Source organism: Carettochelys insculpta, chromosome 1 (genome assembly GCF_033958435.1).
Source record: "Carettochelys insculpta isolate YL-2023 chromosome 1, ASM3395843v1, whole genome shotgun sequence".
Classification (NCBI taxonomy): domain Eukaryota; kingdom Metazoa; phylum Chordata; order Testudines; family Carettochelyidae; genus Carettochelys; species Carettochelys insculpta.
Window position 1 is genome coordinate 177,196,688 of NC_134137.1, and position 15,392 is coordinate 177,212,079.

Below are 15,392 nucleotides of genomic sequence, written 5' to 3' on the forward strand. Positions count from 1 at the left end.
AAAACAAATTTTTTTATGTTGTTATAAGCCCATTTCAGAACATATCCCTAACCTATGGAGCAGCAACCAGAAGCTCCCGTAAGTGGTATGAAATTTGAGGTATCCTTGTATGGATAGCCACAAATTTAGGATAAGCTTTTTGCTATCAAATGCAAAAATTTCATGTCTGACACCTAGAAACCAGAATTAATTAATTATTTTAAAATTGTGAAGATGACAGATTATCCACAATGACAATAACACAAACTTTGTACAATATAATTCACTTATTTAGATGACTAGTTTAAACCCATGCTCTTTCCGCAGAACTAAGACTTTCCCATTTCTAGCCATTTGCCTAGAATGACTAATGCAAAAACACATCTGAGATCGGACACATACTTTATATCTGCCATACATAAAAATGTGCAATTTTCCTTAACATGTGGCCTGTACAACATGATACCTTTGTTACTCGTGTAAACCGTTTCTTGGGTTTTAACTCTTTCTTTCATATACCTAAATATTATGTACCCTGGAATTTGTACTAATTTAGCATCAGTGATAATTATTAAACATGTTCTATTTATTAAAAAAAAAAGAAAATTTAAATTGCAAAGTCAAAAATTCAAAATCGAGGAAATGTCAGAATTAAGGTTCTCTGCAACCTAAATTTGGCATGCCCCCCCTTGTACTTACTATGCATGTGTATACGGTCTTTAATTACATGATCACATGCTTTTTTCTACATGATCCCTGACTCATTCAATGCTGAGAATTGATGGCACACACTGAGTGGCTGTTCAATACTTCTTTTTATTCTCTAGGTTTTGGGCACGTTCAGTGTGTGGCCCTAGTCTGTATGTCTGCATATCATCCAAATCGCGAACTGTTTGTAGATACTCATCATTTATTAAGGCAGAAGGGACCACTGTGGTCATCTAACTTGACTTCCTGTATACCATTGGCCAAAGGACTTTCCTGAATTAATTCCCATTTCAGGTAGCGTGTATCTGTTAGAAAAACATCCACTACACTCACAATTAAAAATGTATGCCTTATTTCTAGTCTGAATTTGGCTACCTTCAATTTCCAGGCATTGGATCTTGTTATACCCTTTGTTAAAGAGCTCTGTATTATCAAATTAATCTTCCCCTTACACATACTTACAGACTCTGATCAAGTCACCCCTCAACCTTCTCTTTGTTAAACTAAATAGATTGAGTTACTTGAGCCTTTCACTATGAGCATGTTTTCCAATCCTTTAATCATTCTCACGCCTTTCTTTAAACCCCCTCCAATTTTTCAGCATCCTTCTGACAAAACCAAACACTGTATTCCAGTATGGGTTGCACCAGCAGCAAATACAGAGGTAATATAACCCCTCTACTCATAATCAGTATTGTCTCGTTTGTTTATGTATCCAATGGTCACATTAGTCCTTTGAGCTAGAGCATCACATTAGGAGCTCATCTTAGGCTGATTATCCACCAGGACCCCCAAGTCCTTTCCAGTGTCACTGGTTCTCAGAAAAGTCCCCATCCTATCCGTGTGACCTGCATTCTTTGTTCCAAAATGTGACTTCTGCTTCTGTTAAGATATGTAATTATTTGATTATGAACATAATTTTAGAGTATTTCAAATTAAAATGATAACTTCACTCTTAAATCTCTGAATTACGTCTACTCTTTTTACTGTATCTTGACTAACACTTAAGGGCAATAGCTTTATTTAGATTACCACAATGAATCAGCACCATCATTTGAAAGAAGAGCAAGGCAGGGAGTTACTGTCTTGAGGGAAAAAATAGTTACTGGCTTATATCAGTATATTGTTTTAAAAATTATTGTATAATTAATAGACATGAAAATTACTTTCTGTTTGCACGAAAAAACACGAGTCAGATTTTCACAGGATGGACAATTTCACTAACATGTGTCCCCTTTTAGAACTTTCTTCCTAGTAAGTCTGGACTACTACCACCACATCAATTAATGAAATTACTGATTGGTATAGCAGGCTATAATCCTCTGTGTGGACCAGCCAGGAGAGGAGTGTGAGACACACCTTGCCAAAACATTTCACAGGTATTTGCTGACACTGCAGGAATGCTCAGAACCAGGAAATCTGGGTCATAGTCCAGTTTCTAGCGGTGAGCATGCCCCTTTACAGACATTTCTTTCCACTCCCTTGCACAAAAAGGCTGTGGCTACACTGCAGCCTTTTTCTGAAATGAGATATTTCAGAACTGTTATTGTTAATATCTTATTTCAAAATAACACGTCCACACAAAGCCTATTTTGAAATAACACTTAGCTATTTCAAAATAGAGCGTCCACACTTATTGGACACTGAAATGGATCTAAGCCTACCTGGAAGCAGTTCTGGCTGTTGCTTCTTGCTGCTGCTGCTTGAGGCTATCTGAGGCTTGTGCTTAAAGAGACTCCCCCCTGTCCTCCCCAGACAGCTGTTTCTCAGGTTTCCCAATCACTTGCGTACCTCTCTGAGGGATGGCGAAGCACTGCCACCGTCAGCTCTGGTTGCTGTGCTTAAGGACACCACAGCACTTCCTGCCACAGAGGGGCAGCTGGCCCTTCTTGCTGCTTCTGTCTGGGACCACGGAGCACTTGCTCCAGTCTGACTCCCAGGTCACACAGCAACCTCACCCTAGGCCCATGTGAGAGACCCTACTAGGACAACTGCAGGAGCTGATTCACCACCTGGAAGCCACCCACCAGGGACCAGAGCCTGTGCCCTGCTGCATCTGGCATCTGGATACCCTTGTGGACTAATGGGACCATGTCGTCCTGGAGTGCTGGGAAGGCCAGCAATGGCTCCACAACATCCGTGTGAAGAAGACCACCTTCCTCGAGCTCTGTGAGTGGCTCGCCCATGCCTTGTAGCAACAGGACACACACTTGAGACCCACCATCCCCTCTCCAGAAGCAGGTTACCATCACCTCTGGAAACTTGCCACGCTGGACAACTACCAATCCTTGGGGAACCAGTTCAGCATGGGGAAGTTGACCATCAGAGTCCTGCTCATGCAGGGATGGCATCTCTGGAGAACAGGGGGGTAGGTGCGAGCCCCCCCAAGAGGGTTCCCAGAATTTGTCTTTGCCTTTTCCTGCTCCTCACTCCTGAATTCCAGTGAGGCTGCTCATTTCCTTCTCACCAGCACTAGCAGATGCACAGGAAAGACAGTCTCCCTGGTCGCAATTTGGGTGCCTAGCACCACAGTGACTCCTGCTTCCAGAAGAAACAGTTGCAGAAAAAATGTCTCCTAGCTACTCTAGCCTGGAGTTAGCCTGGCAAAAACAAAATCTTTGGGAAATGATGCTGTCAGACTTTAAGAAGGCCGCCAACTCTGAACATAAGAACGGACAGACCAGGTTGTACTAAAGGTCCATCAAGCCCAGCATCCTTTCCCCCGCCAATGGCCAATGAGAGGTACCCTGAAGAGAATGAACAGAACAGGGAAATCATCAAATGATCCAGCCCCTGTCACCCACGCCCAGCTTCAGACAAACAGAGGCTAGTCTGAAGCGCCATTCCTAAACATCATGGCTAACAGCTGTTGATGTTCCTATACTCCATGTGTTTATCTAGTTCTTTTCTGAACCCTGTTAAAGGCCTGGTCTCCACAATGTCCTCTGGCAAGGAGTTCCAGAGACTGCCTGTGTATTGTGTGGAAAAAAAAATACTTCCTTTTGTTAATTTTAAACCTGCTACCCATTAATTTCATTTGGTGGTCTCTAGTTCTTGTGTTATGGGAACAAATAAATAACTTTTCCTTATTTAGTTTCTCTACACCAGTCACGATTTTACAGACATCTATCATATCCCCCTTTAGCATCCTCTTTTCTAAGCTGAAAAGTCCCAGGCTTTTTAATCTCTCATAAGGCAGCTGTTCCAAACCCCTAATAAGGTTTGTTGCCCTTTTCTGAATTTTTTCCAATACGAAGATATCTTTTTTGAGATGAGGTGACCAAGTCTGCATACAGTATTCTAGATGCGGGTATGCCGTGAATTCATATAAAGGCAATAAGATATTCCCTGTCTTATTCTCTGTTCCTTTTAAAATTATTCCTAATATTTTGTTTGCTTTTTCTGACTGCTGCTGCACACTGAGTAGAGCTGTGTCTACACGTCCATGAAATGTCGAAATATGTGGTCCTATTTTGAAAGAACGTGAGGAGCATCTACACGTGCAACACCTTCTTTTGAAAGAAAATCGAAAGAACGGGGGGCAGAAGTCGAAATCCGAACCCCGATACCATATCAGGAAGATCGTCCCCTTTCAAAAAAACTAAATTGAACGAGCACATGTATAGGTGCTCCACAGTCTGCTGTTTCGAAAGAGGGGTCTGCTATAGTGCCAGTCAGTTGGAGCACGGGGCCACGCCAGCCAGCAGCAGCGGGGTTCTATGACCCCTGCGTATGGCTGCTTTAAAGCAGCACGCACGTAGGAACCCCGTGGCATGCTAGGAGCAGCCCCAGCATGAGCTCCAGCAGCACGCCCTCTGCAAAGCCTGGGAGCAGCAGCAGGCACCAATGGCCAGTAGCCAGCCCCCCGTGGGAGCCCCAGGGTCCCCCCTCCGAGCTCTTGCAGGGCTCCCAGGGTTCCAGGGGAAAGGAAAAAAAAACAGGCCCCTTCCTGGATCGAGCGGGAGCTGAGGGACCTCCTGGGCCCCTGGAAAGAGGAGGAGGTCCTCCATGAAACGGGGATGAAGCGGCGAAATGCCGCAGCATTTGCCCACCCGGCTCGGGGCCTCCTTGCAAGGGGCTACCCAAAGCATACTGCTGAGCAAGTGTGCTTGAAAGTTAAAGAACTTCGGCAGGGCTATGCCCAGGCCTGGGACCAGACTGGCTGCTCAGGGGCAGCTCCAGCCACCTGCCCCTATTTCCAGGAGCTCTGGGGCATCCTGGGGCCCCAGGTCAGCTCCCAAACCCTGGCTGTCCTGGATACAGCTATGGATGAGCCGCAGCTGGAGGCAGAGGAGCAGCCCAGACCGGGGACCCAGGAGGCCGAGGGCGCCACCAAGTGGTTGAGTGAGGAGGGAGACCTCACCATATATATCCCCTCCTGTTCATCCAGCCAGGCACCAGGAGCTGGGCATGCCCAGATGCTGCTAAGGGAGTCTCTGGTGTGTACACAGAAGGGCATGCATCCAGTCTGTGGGCTGGGGGCGATGCACCGGCCAGCCAGCCGCACAAAGGACCAGTGGTCCCGGGCCACACACGTCCCGGCCTGGCGTGGTATGTGGCACCCCATGGCTGTTTGCCAGCGATGGCCCTGCCTACCCACTGCCTGTCCCCCGCCCACTGCCTGCCTGCCTCCTGTAGCCAGGGGTTCCCCTTGCCCCAGCCCCCGAACCCACCCATGGGGGGTATGAAACATGGGCCTGACTTACTTCCATGAATACGGCCCCGAAGGTGGCCTTGCCTACCCTGAACTGTTGTCCCATGGAGCAGTAGAAGTCTGGGGTGGCCAATTTCCAGATGGCAATTACAACCCGTTTCTCGAGAGTGAGGGTGGGCTGCATGTAGTTGTCCTGGTGCTGGAGTGTGGGACGAGCCAGTGGCAGATCTTGTCAAAGCTCTGCCTCGACATGCAGAATTTCCGCAGCCACCTTTCCTCGCCCCACTCCCCCAGCATCAGGCGCTCCCACCAGTCGGTGCTGCTGGGGTGGTGTCCAGAGGCTGAAGGGTACCCAGCGGGGGGTGGCCCAGTGATGTCCTCGGCAGGGAGACCCCACGGCCCCAGAGGGGCTGCTCAGCCACCTCAGCAGCTCTAGGGAGGCTGTGGCAATGGTGCACAGCAGTGTCAGGAAGCTCTCCAAGATGAGGGTCTGCTCATGCAGAAGCTGCTGCTGGGACTCCACCCTGGAGCATGAGTGGGCTCTGCCGGGCTGGGGACAGTTGGGCAGCACTCAGCTTATGCGGGATGGAGGGTGGAGGGAGGAGCCTTTTAAGGGAGTGGCCGACTGCAGCCCTGGAAGGGCTGGTCGGCCATGGGACCCTTTCGAAGGAGTGCTTGGCCCCATGTGGATGCTCCCGTTCAAAAGAACGCAGCAGCCCTTTGAAAGGGCAGATTGACCCACTGATCTGCATTTAATGTGCGGTCATTCCCTTTTGAAATCTGCACTTTCGAGCACCCTCTTCCAATTTTTGCCCTTTTGAAGGGGTGCTTACATGTAGACCCGGCTTAGATGTTTTCAGAGAACCATCCACAATGGCTTCAAGAGCCCTTTCATGTGGTAGTAGCGAATTTAGCCCTCATCATTTTACACATGTAGTTAGGATTATGTTATCCCATATACATTACTTCAAATTTATCAACATTAAAAATTATCTGTCATTTTGTAGCCCAGTCACCTACTTCTGAGAGATCCTTTGAAGCTCTGCACAGTCTGCTTTGGACTTAACTATCTTGAGCATAAGAACATAAGAACATAAGAATGGCCATACTGGGTCAGACCAAAGGTCCATCAAGCCCAGCATCCCATCTGCCGACGGTGGCCAATGCCAGGTGCCCCAGAGAAGGAGAACAGAAGACAAGTGATTTATCTCCTGCCATCCATCTCTTGCCCTTGTTATGAAGGCTAGGGCACCATACTTTATCCCTGGCTAATAGCCATTTATGGACCTGACCTGCAAAAATTTATCAAGCTCTTTTTTAAACCCTAATAGAGTCCTGGCCTTCACAGCCTCCTCGGGCAAGGAGTTCCACAGGTTGACTGTGCGCTGTGTGAAGAAAAATTTCCTTTTATTAGTTTTGAACCTACTACCCATCAATTTCATTTGGTGTCCCCTAGTTCTTGTATTATGGGAAAAGGTAAATAATTTTTCTATATTCACTTTCTCCACACCATTCATGATTTTATATACCTCTATCATATCGCCCCTCAATCGCCTCTTTTCCAAACTGAAAAGTCCCAGTCTCTCTAGCCTCTCCCCATATGGGACCCTTTCCAAGCCCCTAATCATCTTAGTCGCCCTTTTCTGAACCTTTTCTAATGCCAATATATCTTTTTTGAGGTGAGGAGACCACATCTGCACGCAGTACTCGAGCAGTTTAGTATCATCTGCAAATTTTGCCGTTTCACTGTTTACCCTAGTCTCCAGATCATTTATGAATATGTTAAATATAATTAGCCCCAGTATGGACCCCCTGTAGGACACTACTCATTACCACTCTCCATTCTGAAAATCTACCATTTATTCCTACCCTTTGTTTCCTATCTTTTAAACAGTTATCAGTCCATGAGAGGACCTCCCCTCTTATCCCATGACAGCTTACTTTGCTTAAGATCCTTTGGTGAGGAACATTGTCAACGACTTTCTGGAAATCTAAGTATACTATATCCACTGGATTACCCTTGTCCAAATACTTGTTAAGCCTCTTAAAGAATGCCAGTAAATTAGTGAGGCATGATTTAAAGAAACCATATTGACTTAACCAATTATGTTCATCTAGGGGGGTCTGACAATTCTGGTCTTTACTATAGTTTCAACCAGTTTGCACAATACTGAAGTTGAACTTTCAGTCTGTAATTGCCAGGATCACATCTAAAGCCCTTTTTGAAAATTGGCATCACATTAGCTATCTTCCAGTCATGCAGAAGTGATTTAAAGGATAGGTCAAAACCCACAGTTAATAGTTCTGCAATTTCATATTTGAGTTCTTTCAGAACTCTTGGGTGAATACATCTGATCCTGGTGAGTTGCTACTCTTTCGTTTATCAATTTGTTCTAAAAACTCCTCTAATGACACCTCAGTTTGGGATGATTCCTCAGATTTGTCACTTAAAAAGAATGGCTTGGATTGGGGAATCTGCCTAACATCCTCAGATGTGAAGCCCAATGCAAAAAATTCATTTAGTTTCTCTGCAATGACCTTATTGTCCCTAGATGCTCTTTTAGCATCTCGATCATCCACTGGCTGTTTAGCAGGCTTCCTGCTTCTGATGTACTTAAAAAACATTCTCCTATTACTCTTTGAATTTTTGGCCAGCTGTTCTTCAGATTCCCTTTTTGGCCTTCCAGATTGTATTTTTTATACTTCATTTGACAGAGTTTATGTTCCTTTCTATTTTTCCCACTTAGATTTAACTTCCACTTTTTAAAAGATGCCTTTTTCTCTCTCACTCCTTCTTTTACTTGCTGGTTCAGCCCTGGTGGCACTTTTTTTGGTTCTGTTACTGTGTTTTTTAACTTGGGGTGTACATTTAAACTGAGCCTCTATTATGTTGTCTTTGAAAAGTTTCCATGAAGCTTGCAGGGATTTTAATTTTGGCACTGTACTTTTTAATTTCTGTTTAACTTAACATCTTCTTTGCGTATATTTCCCTTTATGAAATTACATGCCACAGTGTTGGACTGCTGTGATGTTTTTCCCACCACAAGGGTGTTAAATTTAATTATATTGTGGCCACTATTTCCAAGCAGTCCAGTCATCATCACTTCTTGGACAAGATTCTGTGCTCCACTTGGGACTAAATAAACAATTGCTTCTCCTCTTGTGGGTTCCAGTACCAGCTGCTCCAAGAAGCAGTCATTTAAAGTGTCAAGAAACTTTATGTCTGCATCCGATCCTGACCCATCATGTACCTAGTCAATACGGGGATAGTTGATATCCCCTGTTATTTCTGAGTCTTCATTTTTACAAACTTTCAGATCTCCCTTAGCATTTCACAGTCGCTATCACTATCTTGCTCAGTTCGTTGGAAATATGTCCCTACTGCTATACTCATATTATTAGAGCATGAAATTGCTATCCATAAAGATTCTATGGATTTTTACTTTGTTTGATTCTACACTTTCACATACATTGCCACTCCTCCCCCAGTATGGCCTATTCTGTCCAACTGATATATTCTGTATTCTGGTTTTACTGCGTCCCATTGATCATCCTCATTCCACCACGTTTCTGTGATGCCTATTATATCAATATCCTCTTTCAATACGAGGCATCCATCTTATTACTGAGACATACACCAGGCACATCCCTGTCATGAGGGTGGTCTATAGGCCAAAATTCAAGTCCCTGCTTCAAAGCATGGAGATATTGGTGCTATTCAGTGAAAAGGCTGTAAAATTTTTTTAAAAGATCGACAAAAGATACTTTCCCTAATCACATTCTGAGAAGCAACTGAATCATTTATGTCCTTTCCCAAATGTTCAGCCTGAGGCAAACCCTGAGTACAGAAAATTTCAGCCAAAACAGTTACTTTGACAGAATTATAACAACTGAAAATGAAAAAAAACCAACAAAAAAACATATCTGAGATTTCTGCAAGAGCACTGCCCGTACACAGTTTGTTCCTTCTACTATTACACGAAACAAGATTGTTACAGGGTTTTATAAACAAACAAACTGCACTAAGAAAATACCATGGCCCCACATCACTAACAGTTCTCTGAGGATGAAGGGTGCGTACAATTACAGCTCAGTAGGGCTACCCTGTGGCTCCACTCTGCTCCTTTTGTTGCTCCATATGAATAGGGTGACCATCCATCCTATACTGGATGGGACGGTCCTGTATTTGGGATACCAAAAAGGCATCCCTACATATTTTGTAAAAGGGACTAATTGTCCCTGTTTGGGCCCTCGGGGGCTGGCGGTGAGGGAAGGAGTGCCCGTGTCCGCAGCTTCCCAGGGGTTCTGGGGCCAGGAGCGCCCAGGGCCACTGTCTATCCGGGGCTGAATAGGGGAGACGTCAGCTCCCCAGGGCTTGGTGCAGTTGGGAGGAGTTGCCCTCCTCCCCATATCTCCCTGTCCCGTATTTGGGACAATTTCTTCATGATATTTTTATTATTATTAATAATTTCTTGATTATATTTATAATTTAGCTAGCAAACTATTGGCCTTCATTGTAATGTTCTGTTGTGCATTGGAAGGGGTAACACACTGGTTGTGGAGTTGGTACTATGAAGTCAATAACATCCTCATTACAGATACTGTTCCATCCATCAGACTCCAGAAACAGGTAATTATTAATTGTTATATATGGTCGCCCTACATATGAAGAAGCCATGGTATTTGCTGTACAGAGAAGGGGCCACCTGACTCCCTCTCCCTTCATGAGATCTGGATGTCTGTAAGGGTGTAAGCAAGTGCATATGGCCAAAAATATTTACAATGGCTGGAATATTCTGGACTAGCAATAGTTACAACTCAGCAGCTATTGGGTGACTGAAATACAAGAGATATTTCATAATCTATATATAATTCCAGAAGTATAGTGAGACTTAGTAACAGTGACATAATAAATAATGCAGAATCAGAGAAAGCCAAAATAATTTGTATGGAATATTTTACTAGACATTAACGCAGAAGCATTTAAAATTAGCCAAGTGCAAGTTTTTCTGACTACATGGCAGATGTAAATAGAATGGAGAAACACTTGTTGAATCCTTGTGGCATGTCCTGCTACTGCCAAAGACAGATTATTACAGTCAAAAAGAAAGGGAAAAGTGATCTGTTTCAAAATTTGTTTTCTTCTGTATACTGCCTTACTTTGTCTTTTGGCACCTGCAATATGAAATATGGAATCTTTTGATGAAGCCAGTTGTAGAGTGACAGTGAAAGCAAAGCAAGTGCTATTTCTTCATCAGTTACTAAAAATTTTGCTGTTCCATCTGCTTCAACTGGAAAAGTCCTGCTCCGAAAGTCTTCAGGGCTTCATCAAATTTGTTTTTATATAGAATATACCAAGGCCAGAAAAAAGTAACCACATATATTTTAAAGATATTTATGCCAGCAGTACATCATTTCATTTAATCAGAAACCCTTATGCCAGAATAGTTTTGTAAAATTCATCCAGTTTACCAAGTACGAAGCAGGAAACAGCTTGCAGGAAGCTCAAGTGGAAAATGTGAAAGAGAGAACTGATGTTCTGACGGTACAAGTTTCTTATCTGTTTCTAGAGTCTGATGGACGGAACAGTATTTGTAATAAGGATGTTATTGACTTCATAGTACCAGCTCCACAACCAGTGTGTTACTCCTTCCAATGCACAACGGAGCATTGCGATGAAGGCCAATAGTTTGCTAGCTAAATTATAAATATAATCAAGAAATTGGATTTGTGGAAGTTTATTTCACTAGTGACCAACAACACAGCTAAATTTAGGTCGAACCTCTGTAATGCAGAACTCCATGGTCTGGCAACATCCTGGGTCCAGCATAGGCAAGGATTCCATGGGTGCTCTGGGACTGGAGCACGTGCAGGGAAAAAATCAATGGGTACGGAGCACCCACTGGTGCCAAACTTCCCCTCTATGCTCCTTTGCCCCACCCCTGCATCTCTTGCGCACTGGTGGTCCTGCAGTTACCAACTCCTCCTTCTCCCTCCCAGTGCTCCCAGAGTGCCATGAATCAACTGTTTGCTGCACTCAAGCTCCAGAAGTGGGAGGAGGAGCAGGGACAGGGTGTGTAGAGAAGAGAGCAGGAGCAGAACCCCATAGTCTGGACCTGAGGCCGGCAGCTGGGACTCTGGATGAAGGGCCAAGGGTTGGGACCCCAGGCAGCAGCAGCAGAGGAGTCAGCGGCCATGACTTGGGGCCAACTTTGGAGCCCCGGTGGGGAGCCAGCAGCCAGGACCCCAAATGGCATTGTGGTCCCAAGGCCTGGGACAACAATGGGCACAATGCCTAGGAGTTCTGTAGCACCCCCACACCCACACTTTCTCCTCCTTAGGAGAGCTACTGTCTCTCTGCATTGACTTCCCGTAGGCTAAATCTACACTAGGTAGAAAGTCTATTTCCAGTACTCAATTCTAGCTGCGCCATTAGCGTAGCTAGAATCGATGTTTCAGAATTGACTTTCTTACCTAGTGCAGTCTGAGGCTCTTCAGGCTCACACTGACATCCCTTACTCCACACAATAACGTGAAGTACAGATGTTGATGGCTGAGCCCAGAGAGATCAATTTTGCTGCATCTTAACACCTGTGGCAAAATCAAACTCTGGAAGATCAACCACAGTTCAGTCAATCTTCTGGAGTTCGTTCAGTAAGTATAGATTCACCCATAGTCCAGCAAATTCTCTGGTTCAGGACTAGTCAGGTCCCAAGGGTGCCAGACTAGAGAGGCTTAACCTGTACTAAAGGTGCTTGTTTATTCATTTTAAAAAATTCAGCCACACCTTTATATGTTACGTATATGCTGCCCATAAAGTGAAACTTTTCATTAGTGATGCTGAACGTGTGATGACTTTTATATCATGTGTCTAAAAAAAGAGAAAAGCATTTAAGTTTTTGAAAAACAAACACATACTAGCGGCCATTTTGCCATCATAATTTAGTACCACACTTAATTTCATCCACATTCAGTAAACCTATTCTTACTCAGTGGACGTTTTCTATTAAGCATCTCAAACACCTTCAAATATATAAGAAAGCTCTTTGATCAGTTGCTGTTGAATTAGGGGTAGCCAGTGCCACTCCTCAGATAATCTACATTGACATTCTTGATGACAACGTCTTTTGGAAGCAAAATTAAGAACGTATTTGGCTGCAACATGAAGCTTCATCCATTAAGAACGTGGGAAGCGATAATTCTACATTTTCTGATGCTGAGAACAAATTTCAGCACATTCAGAACTGTAAGTGTATGAATACTGATGATGAGTATTTGGCATATCATTTAGTTTAAATGTACCTATTAACACTCTCTCTCCTGTGTCTTGAAGCTGTGGATTACCTGCTCCCACTCCACATGCCTGGAGCCTGTATGCGCTTCGCTGTTAATTAAATCAGCCTGCAGTCTACATCCAACCTGTGGAGAAGTCAGATTAGTACGTAAAAAAAAAGCTGTGGTATACATTGAGCAGGTTTGTAAAACTTTTTCACTCTGCCATTTTGCTCTCATTTGGGCATGAATTATGGACTTTTTTAAAGTAAAAACATGTTGCTGAAGTTCCACAACTTTGCTGAAGAAGTGGATCTGTCCCATGAAAGCTCACCTAATAAACTATTTTGCTAGTCTTTAAAGTGCTACTTGACTGTTTTTTGTTTTGATTCTGTTACTAACTTTGCTGAGCTCATCTAGCATCTCATTTCCAGGTGTGATGAGCGCTCATGACTCCTTAACTTTTCCATCCATTAGCTGAATAAACTTTGTGTGCACTGAAGCATGTGTGGATGTACACCACCAGTAGGAACACAGGATGCCCGCTGTGGGTGCTTTGCTAATCAGCTGGGTGGCACCTGCATCTTTCCTGGGCAGTTGCCCAAGAGCTCAACTTACAGAGAGCACAAGGTATGACAAACACTGCTCTACGGCGGCTGAGGATCTATCCTGAAATCTGTTGGAACTGACAGACTAGCAAATTTATTTTTGAAAGTACCACACAGATACATCATATTTATTATGTGTTTCTGGATAAGAGCTGAGACCACCATTTGTATTGTGTGTATAGGGTCTGTAAGTTTGTAATAACTGAACTCTCACTTTAGGCTGGGGATGGTAGTATTTTAAAAATGGGATGAAGTCATGTATTGAAATCATTGCTGATTAGTGTGTGTACATACATTTCAGTACCTTCCCTCGTTCCAATTTTAAAATACCATCATTCCAACATAGAGAGACATTTTGGTTAGTACAAACTGGTAGAGTCAATCAATACTTTAAGATCCTTCATCACCTCCTGCCATATTTGGATAATGTGCCAAAGGAAAAAGTTATTTTCAGTGTCAAGTTTAGTTTTATTTTGGTCAACCAACAAGAAAGCTAAAATTGAGGCGAGTGCTATTTCATCTGTCTCCATTTGCCAATCAAGTGAGAGGAGTTGTACATAGACACTCCCTCACATACCTCAAAGTACATGCCTATTTGTACATTCTCTAGATTTAGCAGAAGAGAACAGCAGTGGATAAAAACTAATCTGCGGAATTCAATTTTAGATTTAGAGTCCCAGAAAATATTTTTATCTAGAATGTGAGTATCAATTTCATTGCTGCACTCTTCCTCTTTCCTCAGTCTAGGACACAGCTTTCCAAAAAGTGTAAATTTTTGTGTTACGAGTGAGGCTCTTTTAATGTCAATTTGAAATTCTGTTTACAAACACCTGTTGATTTATAGAGAGCTCTGAGTGAAGATGGTAGATTAATAGTGAACCATAAAGGATCAGGAGGTTTCCTCTTTCCTGGGAAAAATCTGGTTAACATCGGATAGTCTACCACTTAAAGAAAGTAGTATCAGGTATGCAGATTAAGAACACAGGAACTTGTGAATTGCCATTTTCATTCAGATTAGTAGTTGCTCTGTCTAGTCTAGACTTCAGCTGTCTCTGACAGGGTCCACAATGAGATGCTTTAGTGGATGTTGCATGAAACCCTATAGTGGACAATCACCGAATACCCTGCCAACAGGGAAGCTTATTTCTGAATCTTCCATTAGTTAATGATTAAGTTATGCCCTGATGCATGAGGGTTTCTAACCTTTATGTAGGAAATGTTTTTTATTCTATGCAATTCTGTTTTATTTTGGTCAACCAACAAGAAAGCTAAAATTGAGGCAGGTGCTATTTCATCTGTCTCCATTGGCCAATCAGATGAGAGGAGCTGTACATAACCACTCCCTCACATACCTCAAATTACGTGCCTATTTGTTCTCAGAGTGTCCAGTTATATCTTCTGGCTCCAGCAAGTGCTTATACTTTGCTGATGCTGAACTGGGTGTCACGTCCCTGACCCCTCCAATCTGTTAGCCACCCAAACAATATCCTCAGAGCTATGCCAGCCCTCAATTTGCCTTGCAGGATAACTAGAGGTGTACCCCAGTTGTGAACCCCTTTGAAACATTCCCACAATATCCAGCCTCTAACTGGCTGCTCACAGGAATATCAGGTTTGGTTTCTCTAAAGGAAACAATGTACACACCAGCCTGTTCGATTCAATTGTGGATCAGCTCTCATGTAGAGCAATAACCCTGATACATATTTATAGTGCAAACAACACGTGTTTCATCCTGTGGGTGCTGCACAGTTGGTGTTTCTAGCTCCCTGCAACTCTCATTGGAGACCATTCGTAGCTGTATCTGTTCTGACTGCACATATAGGCCGTGTCTACACTAGCCCCAAACTTCGAAATGGCCATGCAAATTGACGCAGCTCCTTTTTGAAAGGACCCCGCCTACTTCGAAGTCCCCTTATTCCCATCTGCTCATAGGAATAAGGGGACTTCGAAGTAGGTGGGGTCCTTTCGAAAAGGAGCCCTGTCGGGACGAGCCGCACGGCGGCGAGCCACGTCAATTTCCAAGTGCCGCGGCTGCCCACATGCTAATGAAGCGCTGAATAAGTATTTCAGTGCTTCATTAGTAAACTTCGAAATGGCCATTTGCATGGCCATTTTGAAGTTTGGGGCTAGTGTAGATACGGCCATACACTCCCATCCTTCCTCTGATCACC

General features: G+C 43.8%; 1 protein-coding gene across 1 annotated transcript in view; it reads left to right on the top strand.

Annotated features, from left to right (window-relative positions):
• Positions 1–15,392, top strand: part of LOC142010645 (uncharacterized) — a 72,322-nt gene that overhangs the window by 52,170 nt on the left and 4,760 nt on the right. The gene's annotated exons all lie outside the window — the stretch shown is intronic.